This window comes from Euprymna scolopes, unplaced genomic scaffold (genome assembly GCF_053919585.1).
Source record: "Euprymna scolopes isolate OS-2025 unplaced genomic scaffold, ASM5391958v1 sca570, whole genome shotgun sequence".
In the NCBI taxonomy this organism is placed as follows: Eukaryota; Metazoa; Mollusca; class Cephalopoda; order Sepiida; family Sepiolidae; genus Euprymna; species Euprymna scolopes.
The window spans coordinates 20,001-30,000 of NW_027633625.1; the positions used below are offsets into that span (position 1 = coordinate 20,001).

At 59.7% G+C, this 10,000-nt stretch overlaps 2 non-coding genes and 1 pseudogene across 2 annotated transcripts in view; all 3 read right to left on the minus strand.

Moving 5' to 3' along the window:
- LOC145275071 (large subunit ribosomal RNA) overlaps positions 1-2,121 on the minus strand; it is a 5,666-nt gene extending 3,545 nt beyond the window's left edge. The window contains exon 1 of the ribosomal RNA XR_013867043.1: positions 1-2,121. This exon is cut by the window's left edge and continues 3,545 nt beyond it. This is a non-coding gene — a ribosomal RNA (large subunit ribosomal RNA).
- Positions 2,122-2,708: 587 nt separating this feature from the next.
- Positions 2,709-2,864, minus strand: LOC145275073 (5.8S ribosomal RNA). Its single transcript, XR_013867044.1, has one exon. It is a non-coding gene; the product is annotated as a 5.8S ribosomal RNA (ribosomal RNA).
- A 388-nt stretch (positions 2,865-3,252) lies between these two features.
- LOC145275075 (small subunit ribosomal RNA) lies at positions 3,253-5,604 on the minus strand (annotated as a pseudogene).
- Positions 5,605-10,000: the final 4,396 nt, after the last annotated feature.

A 10,000-nucleotide genomic window follows, 5' to 3' on the forward strand; every position in this document is an offset into this window, starting at 1 on the left:
CTCCAATCGTTCGCTTTACCGGATGGAATTGCGACGATCGAGCGCAGCTATCCTGAGGGAAACTTCGGAGGAACCAGCTACTAGACGGCTCGATTGGTCTTTCGCCCCTACACCCGGTTCCGACGATCGATTTGCACGTCAGAGCGCTTCGGACTTCCACCAGAGTTTCCTCTGGCTTCATCCCGACCGGGCGTGGATTCGCCATCTTTCGGGTCCCTGGTCGCTCGCTACGCCAGAGTCGGCCGAGTCGTACTCGGAAAAAGGGGAAACCGACCCGGGGTGATGCGCGCGCCTAACTCGACGACAAAATAGGACTAGTTCAAGCCGCGGGATCTCACCGATGGGCGGAAGGAGGATATGGAAGCTGGCGCCCGGCAATTCCCCTTTTTGGAAGATGCGCCGGTCCCCTCTCGGGGAGGAGGGAAAAACAACCGCACGTCAGCCACGAGCCTTCCCTCTCCTATCTCTCTCGGGAAGAGAAAAAAAGGAAAAGTTGCGGGCACCGCAGCAGCGACGCGGAAGGCCGAAAACGCCGCGCCGGCGGGATCGGGCACGGCTCGGAGGCGGTGAGGCGAGGAGAAGACGACGGCACGAGACCGACGACACCCCCGACGACCCCCGACGACTTTGCCACGACACCTCTCCCGATCGACGCCCTCCTACACGCTCTCTCGCTTTCGCTTCGCCTTCGGGGTTAGTCAGAGGTGGCCCCTACGACTCGCGAACGGCCAGGACTCCTCGGTCCGTGTTTCAAGACGGGTCGGGTGGGTTGCCGATGCACGTCGCTGACCCGGGGTGGCGGGCGGCTCGAGTAAAAAAGCGTCGCCGAGCGACCTCTCCGAAACGGAAACGGGCGCGGGCGGGGTTGCCCCCGACAAGAACCCGAAACGTCGGCGAGGTGCGTGACGGCCGAGGCCGCGCCAGTCCTATCCCGCCTCTCATCGCGCACGCGCCCGAGACGGTGGGGGCGCCTAAGGAGCGACACACAGAGTGCGTGCCGCACGCGACTTCCGGCTGGATCAAAACGGACCGGCTCGCCCACGTGTAACGGATCGTGTCAGATTTCCTCCGTTCCCGGCAGAAAGGGGCAGTTACGTTCGCGGGCCCGACGGCCGGTGGCCCCCGACTTCACAAGGTGGGAAGACGGGGGTTTTCAGGGTGATGAAACGCCTGCCGCCTACGGAAAAAACCCGCGTGTTCGACCTGCACGCCGGGAACGGGTCGCGACGACGGACCGGAGGGGAAGTGCGTCCGGTGCCGGCCGCGCGGAGGTCGCGCCGAAGCGCCGCGCCATGATTACGCCGAGCGATGAGAAGGGGACGGGTGCAGCGGAGTCGCGCGCGGAGGGAGCAGGAGAAAGAAGAAGCGGCGGCGACGGATGCGGCGGGTTAGGGCCCGGCGGCAGCAGCGATCGAGAGGACGAGTCCCCTCCGTCGCAGCCAACCGACGCAGCCACCTACCGACGCCGCGGTCGTCCCACGTTTCCCTTCCCGCTATCCCGCGGCCCGTCTCCTTCGTCGGCGACGCGGGCACAAAGCTGGCCCGCGGAGAACGAGTTCCCCGCGGACACGACGAACGACGACCTGTGCCGCGACGGCCTCTCTTTCAAGAACACACATCGAGTTTGGGCTCGAGCCTAGGCAGCACCGGACTGAGTCCCCCCGCGATCGCGGTGAGCGGTCCCACCCGTTTACCCCTGGGCGGTTTCACGTTCTCTTGAACTCTCTCTCCAAAAGTTCTTTTCAACTTTCCCTCACGGTACTTGTCGACTATCGGACTCGTCCCGGTATTTAGCCTTGGATGGAGCTTACCACCCGATTTGGGCTGCGTCCCAAGCAACCCGACTCTCGGATCGAAGGCCGTCGCTCGCCGTCCGCACCGAATGGGCCTGGCACCCGCCGCGGGCGGCCCCGATCGAGGGAACTCCGAACTATGCGAGACGAAAACGAACGGCTGCCTTCGACCCATGCGCCACACGTCCCGAAGCCTTTAACTTGCGACGGGATTCGGCGTTGGGCTTCTCCCGGTTCACTCGCCGTTACTAAGGGAATCCGTTGGTTTCTTTTCCTCCGCTTAGCGATATGCTTAAGTTCAGCGGTCGTCTCGTCCGAGCCGAGGGCGGCGGTTTTTAGTAGGTGTGGTGTTTGGAGGGAGGAATCTCGATCGGTACCCTCCGTGTGACGACGGCTGGCCGATATAGCGCCCGTCCGACCGAAATGAAGAAGCCAACAATTAAAAAAAAAGCGTGGGTCCTCCCCATCCGACGTTGCCTACGACGCGGCCCCTTTTTACGGTGCGACGGCCGTGCTCGTCGCGCTGCTCGAGGCGTCGCTGAGAGACACCTTCATGAGGCAGGAGCGAGACGAGCAGGCGGCGCTTACGGTCGGCAGTCGGTTAGGTCGGTGCTTTTTTTTTGTTTTGTTCTCCCTTCGGCTGCTTTCGGACAGACTCCTCCTGCTCCTCCTCCACAGTGTTTCTTCACGCGGTCGAAAAGGGAAAAGACTCCGCGGTCTGCCAGCGGGAGACGAAGGAGGAGGCCGGAGAGGTTTTAAAAAAAAAAAAGACATTGAAAGGAGTCAATTTCTTTTTTATTTTTCTTCCCCCTCGTCACTCGCTCCTGCGACGTCCCGGTTACCACCGTGCCGAGGACCGGGCGGCACGGGGACGGCAAGATGTCGTTCGTTAACGGAGAAAGACATGTAACGTTCCGCCTCTCGACCGACGTGGCCCGAGACAAGGGATCTCGGGGCCGCAATGTGCGTTCGAGGTGTCGATGTTCACTGAGTCCTGCAATTCGCATCAGTTCTCGCGGCTGGCCGCGCTCTTCATCGACGGACGAGCCGAGTGATCCCCCGTCCAGGGTTCAGCACTTGGGTTTTTTATATTAGTTTTTGTTTATATAGATTTAGTAGTGTGCGAGGAGGTCTGTGCGAGAGGCGTGACGGCATTGCAATGTCGCGAGTAGTTTGTTTTTAGCTAGCGGCGGTGGCACAGCGGCTGCAAAAAAAAACAAAAAACGATAAAGCGGCGACAAGGCAAAGAAGAAGCGGCCATCACTTGCGTGGGCGAAAAAACAAACAGGTGGTAAGACGCGGAAGCAAGCAGAAGAGCTGGGCTTTAAAAACCTCCGCGTCACCACAAATCTATCTCTCGCTCCGCCTTTTATAGTTTGTTTGCGCGCATTCGAGGCGTTGACGCCGACAGACAGAGGAGGTAGGCCGGAAACAACAACCAGTCTCGAACGGGAAACGGTAATGATCCTTCCGCAGGTTCACCTACGGAAACCTTGTTACGACTTTTACTTCCTCTAAACGATCGGGTTCGGTCGTCTTCTCCAGGCATCGAACGCCGAGGCGTAGATGCACGAGTGTCGTGACGGACACGTCGCGCACTGCCCGGCGGCGTCGTCGGCCAGATCCGAGGACCTCACCGGACCGTTCGATCGGTAGTAGCGACGGGCGGTGTGTACAAAGGGCAGGGACGTGATCGACGCGGGCTGTTGACCCGCCGCCTACCGGGAATTCCTCGTTCACGGGGTTGGTTACAGGCCCGATCCCTATCCACGGGAGGTGGTTCAGAGGTTTCCCAACCCTCTCGGGCCGGGGCGAAGTCCCCGCTGATACTCCAGTGTAGCGCGCGTGCGGCCCCCGGACATCTAAGGGCATCACAGACCTGTTATCGCTCCGCCTCGTGTGGCTTCTGCCACCCGTCCCTCTAAGAAGTGCGTGGAAACCGACCGGACCCGAGCGCCACGGAGGACGCCGAGCCCGCCGTAAAAATCACTGACATCGGCGCACTAGTTAGCAGGCCGGAGTCTCGTTCGTTATCGAATCAACCAGACGGATCGCTCCACCAACTAAGAACGGCATGCACCACCACCCACCGAATCGAGAAAGAGCTATCGATCTGTCAATCCTACCGGTGTCCGGACCGGGTGAGTTTCCCGTGTTGAGTCAAATTAAGCCGCAGGCTCCACTCCTGGTGGTGCCCTTCCGTCAATACCCTTAAGTTTCAGCTTTGCAACCATACTCCCCCCGGAACCGAACTCTGTTTCCCGCAGGCTACCGCCGGGTCATGGAAGCGAACGCCGGCGGATCGCCGGTCGGCATCGTTTCCGGTCGGAACTACGACGGTATCTGATCGTCTTCGAACCTCCGACTTTCGCTCTTGATCGAGGAAAACGTGCTTGCCACACGCCATCGCTGCAGTTCGTCTTGCGACGATCCAAGAATTTCACCTCTAACGTCGCAATACGAGTGGCCCCGACCGCTTCCCTTCGATCATTGCCTCGCCGTAGACGGAGCCGACAGACGTAGACGAGGCCCTCTTCCATCATTCCATGCTTATCGTATGCAAGCTTGAACAGCCCGCTCTGAGCACTCTAATTTTTTCAAAGTGAACGTACCGGCCGCCGCGGACACTCGGTTAAGAGCACCTTGGAGGAGAAACCGCCGACCGCAACACGCGCGCAGACAAGACACGAAGCAGGGACCTCGGAGCGGACCGGGGGGTTCAAAAAAAAGAGGAACGCGCGGAAAGGAGAGGGAGAGAAGCGCGGGGGTCAGAGTGCGGGGATGCGAATGAACCACCCAACACACACACGTAGCACCCCCCGTTAGACTACTCCCGGAACCGAACCGACGACCACTTGTTTTTTTTTTCCCGGATCCCGATCACGACCTCCTCGTCCACCTCGCCGGCAGGACCGCGTGGCGGTATGCTAGCGGTTGACACCGGCGGAAAGGGCCGGGAATGCGAACGGACGACCAAAGTCAACGACGGACGATGGCGCCGCCGCCCCGGGGCCGCTTGCGCGACCACGAACCCGAGTTTAGGACTACGAGCTTTTTAACCGCAACAACTTTAATATATACGCTACCGGAGCTGGAATTACCGCGGCTGCTCACCTTTGCCCTCCGGTTGGTCCTCGTTAACGGATTTGAAGTGTACTCATTCCGATCGCGGGGCCTCGACAGAGTCCCGCGTCGTTATTTTTCGTCACTACCTCCCCGTGCCGGGAGTGGGTAATTTGCGCGCCTGCTGCCTTCCTTGGATGTGGTAGCCGTTTCGCATGCTCCCTCTCCGGAATCGAACCCGATTCCCCGTTACCCGTAGTAACCACGGTAGGCACTTAACCGACCGTCGACAGTTGATAGGGCGGACCCTCGAGAGACCGTCGCCGGCGTGAAAGCTCGTGCGATCGACCAGTGAGTTATCCAGAGTCACCAAGCGGAGCGCGCCGCCTATGAGCCCCGCCACCGACGGACCCGCGAGCGGGAACGCCGACGACGGGAGGACGGAATGACGCGCATCGGTCTCAGTCTAATATGTAGCGCCGCGACCCGGAACGGCCGACGCGGGTGCCAGCGCGCGAGGCGTGGCGACGGGACGGCGCGCCGACCGATCGCGGCCTGTGTCACATGTATTAGCTCTAGAATTGCCACAGTTATCCATCGCCTCCGAGGAGGAATACGGTCCCGAGGATTAGGTCCGGTTCCTGAGCCATTCGCGGTTTCGCCCGTTCTAATGCGTGGCTGTGAACTTACACTTGCATGGCTTAAGCTTTGAGACAAGCATATGACTACTGGCAGGATCAACCAGGTATCGTTGGAATTTGGGACTTTGTTTCGACAGAACGACAGACCGACCGACCGACCGACCGACATAAGACAGACAACTACAACGACGGGCACGTGTTTATTTGTTTTTCGAGGAGGTTCGCCGTCAGTAGAAGCGCGCTGCCCGCGCTGATGGCCTCTTTTTTGTTTCTCCCCTGACTTGGAACGAGACCGAGACTCAAAGAACGAAAGCGACCAACGTCGACAACAACAACGACAACGGCACCCTTGACAGCGATACATACGACAAACGACCAAGCAGCACGACGGCAGTGACACACGGACATCGAGGGTCAAGGTGCAGACTGAACTCGCCGAGGTCGTCGTCATCGTGGTCGCCATCGATTCCGTCTCGTCGTCGTCGTCGTCAACGTCCACGTCACAGCCGGCCGAGAAGAGAGAACAGACGACAGCGTCGACAACAACAACATCGGACAACGGCACCCTTGACAGCGATACATACGACAAACGACAAACAGCACGACGGCAGTGCACACGGACATCCGGAGGTCAAGGTGCAGACTGGAATCGTCGAGGTCGTCGTCATTCGTGGTCGCCATCGATGCCGTCTCGTCGTCGTCGTCGTCGTCTTCGTCGTCGTCGTCGTCATCAACGTACCAACCGACCGAGACGAGAGAGCAAGCAACAACGTCGACAAACAACAACGACAACGGCACCCTTTGACAGCGATACATACGACAAACGACAAACAGCACGACGGCAGTGCACACGGACATCGGAGGTCAAGGTGCAGACTGAACTCGTCGAGGTCGTCGTCATCGTGGTCGCCATCGATGCCGTCTCGTCGTCGTCGTCGTCTCCGTCGTCGTCGTCGTCGTCGCCAACGTCAACGTCAACATCACAGCCGTCATCGGGGAGGAGCTGGACCAGGGCAGCGGCGGCGTAAATTTTCCCGTCACCTTCGTCGTCGCCTTCGTCGACCGACCGACCGACCGGCGTCGTGTTCGTGCTCGGAAAACCGAGGAGAGACAACGTGCACATGGCGCGTTCTCGCAAGCGGGCTCCTCGGTCCGATTTTTTTGGGCGGCTTTTTCGAGCTTTTTTTTTTTCTCACCCTTTCGTCCGTGCGACGGCGAACGTTAGGGGAAAAAAAAAAAAAAAAAAAACGACAACAACGCGGCGGACCGGGCGAACAACATCGTCGACACACACGACATTGACGACCGGTCCCCCTTTTCACAATCGCATCGAGATAAAAACGAACGAGTCCGATTCGAGCACCGAGTCGCCGAGCGGGAGGACTGTCGGTGCAAGTATCGATCACTGACGTGAGCGCTTCGCCGGACAGAGGATGGCTCATCCGGCAGCCGTGCAAATCGACGGTATGGGAAGAACGAACAAGAAGAGCAACGACTTGATCGGCGGCTTGGGAACTGCGGACGGTGAAAACGGGTTAATCGACTGCGACCACGACTGCTCGATCGATCTTCTTTGGCGCTAAACAAAGGTGGAGGTGGCGCAAGAAGGGACTAGCGCTATCACCGTCCACGTATCAGAAGATGCGGCGGCAGACGTCGACGCTTATGCGTTGTCGGACGAGAAGTCGCTGCAGCACGTGTACCGCGAGCGGGACGTCCAAGGTTTTGCCAGACGGAAAGAAATCGGGTGTCAGCGAACGTTCACACGGCTGTGAGATCGGACGCTGACAGGAGTAGGAGGCGGCAGGCAGGCGGCGGTTACGGCGGCGGCGCCTGCTGCTGCTCATCCTCCTGTTTGCTGCGGCGACTTCCAGGACGGGAGAGCATCGAACAACGTACGTATGGTTACAAGGGGATCAGGATCTACATAGTGCATCCCCCGCGGCTATTTTTGTTTGTTTGTTCGCTCGTTCGTTAATTCGTTCGTTCGTTCGTTCGTTCGTTACAATGTACGTTTTTCCGTTCGACGGCGGCAGAGAGCGGCGGCGTTTCTCCCTAATCCGGAGGATTTATCGGTCGCACAGCGATGGGTCGTTCGGCCGATCATCGAAAGATTCGCAGGTAGTGGTTGAATGGCAGAACGGCAGCAACAACAGCGGCGGCTGAGAGCGGCGAACGCTGAGGGCGAAGCAGAAGCTGCAGCAAACGTATCGGCTAAACATGGTGGACATAGATATGGCTGACGACGCGGGTACCACGACGACTATGGAACCAGGAAAAGGAGCCGTTAGTTGTTCCAACATATCGTTCGACACGTCGAGCAGCCCTAGGTCCACGGAGAAGCACACACACGTACCACGTATTATAACCTAACGACGATGAGCGGGCGCACGGTTGGCAGGAACGAAGGCGGCGGATCAAAACAAGTTGGAGCGCGGGGCGACAGCGATAACGGTGACAGCCCTAGGCGGCGGAGATGCCACTTTCTGACGCCTTTGCGACAAGCCCGTAGAGACGTTCCGGACCACCACGAGGCAAAGAGTCGCTGCTCCGACGAACCGACACACCAAAGTGTGCTTCCTACCGAACATGTTTTATAAAACTTTCAAACTGGAAAACCCCAGAAATGGTGTTGGTATTTGTCCAGACCCACCTCCGACACCTGAAAATGGTGGTCAAAAAAAACGTCGATTATACGAAGCGACATTTCTGGTCGGCGATTTTCCAGTTTTACGCCTACTGCCACATGGGGATGTCGGTAGGCGTCGCAAAGTGCCTTCTCGACGCCTAGGCACACCAGGACTTTGTCATTTTTTTCCCCCTCGACATTCCTGGTCCGGTCTATTCCGATTTTACACCTACCGCCATGTGGGGGTGGCAGTAGGCGTCGAAAAGTGCCTTCTCGACCGCTAGCGACACCACTACTTTATCGAGCTCTGGAGGCCCGCACACCGACCCGGGGGCCGCGGAGTCGACCCGGGGGCCTCCTGGCGTCGCCGCCGCTCACTTGGACGCCTTCCGCAACCTGTGGTCCCGCTCGGGGCCGCCGGGAGCCTCGCCGACCTGACCGGTGTCGGTAGGCGTCTGGAAGCGCCCGGCCGACCTGGACGAGGTCCCCCTGGCCCCCGGGGGACACCCCTTAGTTGGATGGGGGTGCTGTCCCGGGCACACATGCAACCCGCGGCCGCCTACCGACAGCCCCCTTCGCTCGATCGCTACTCCTTTCCAACATATGTCGGAGAAGCCGGGCGGTTGTGAAACCCCAGAAATGGTGTTGGTATTCGTCCAGACCCACCTCCGACACCTGAAAATGGTGGTCAAAAAAAACGTCGATTATACGAAGCGACATTTCTGGTCGGCGATTTTCCAGTTTTGCGCCTACCGCCATGTGGGGGTGGCAGTAGGCGTCGAAAAGTGCCTTCTCGACCGCTAGCGACACCACTACTTTATCGAGCTCTGGAGGCCCGCACACCGACCCGGGGGCCGCGGAGTCGACCCCGGGGGCCTCCTGGCGTCGCCGCCGCTCACTTGGACGCCTTCCGCAACCTGTGGTCCCGCTCGGGGCCGCCGGGAGCCTCGCCGACCTGACCGGTGTCGGTAGGCGTCTGGAAGCGCCCGGCCGACCTGGACGAGGTCCCCCTGGCCCCCGGGGGACACCCCTTAGTTGGATGGGGGTGCTGTCCCGGGCACACATGCAACCCGCGGCCGCCTACCGACAGCCCCCTTCGCTCGATCGCTACTCCTTTCCAACATATGTCGGAGAAGCCGGGCGGTTGTGAAACCCCAGAAATGGTGTTGGTATTCGTCCAGACCCACCTCCGACACCTGAAAATGGTGGTCAAAAAAAACGTCGATTATACGAAGCGACATTTCTGGTCGGCGATTTTCCAGTTTTGCGCCTACCGCCATGTGGGGGTGGCAGTAGGCGTCGAAAAGTGCCTTCTCGACCGCTAGCGACACCACTACTTTATCGAGCTCTGGAGGCCCGCACACCGACCCGGGGGCCGCGGAGTCGACCCCGGGGGCCTCCTGGCGTCGCCGCCGCTCACTTGGACGCCTTCCGCAACCTGTGGTCCCGCTCGGGGCCGCCGGGAGCCTCGCCGACCTGACCGGTGTCGGTAGGCGTCTGGAAGCGCCCGGCCGACCTGGACGAGGTCCCCCTGGCCCCGGGGGACACCCCTTAGTTGGATGGGGGTGCTGTCCCGGGCACACATGCAACCCGCGGCCGCCTACCGACAGCCCCCTTCGCTCGATCGCTACTCCTTTCCAACATATGTCGGAGAAGCCGGGCGGTTGTGAAACCCCAGAAATGGTGTTGGTATTCGTCCAGACCCACCTCCGACACCTGAAAATGGTGGTCAAAAAAAACGTCGATTATACGAAGCGACATTTCTGGTCGGCGATTTTCCAGTTTTGCGCCTACCGCCATGTGGGGGTGGCAGTAGGCGTCGAAAAGTGCCTTCTCGACCGCTAGCGACACCACTACTTTATCGAGCTCTGGAG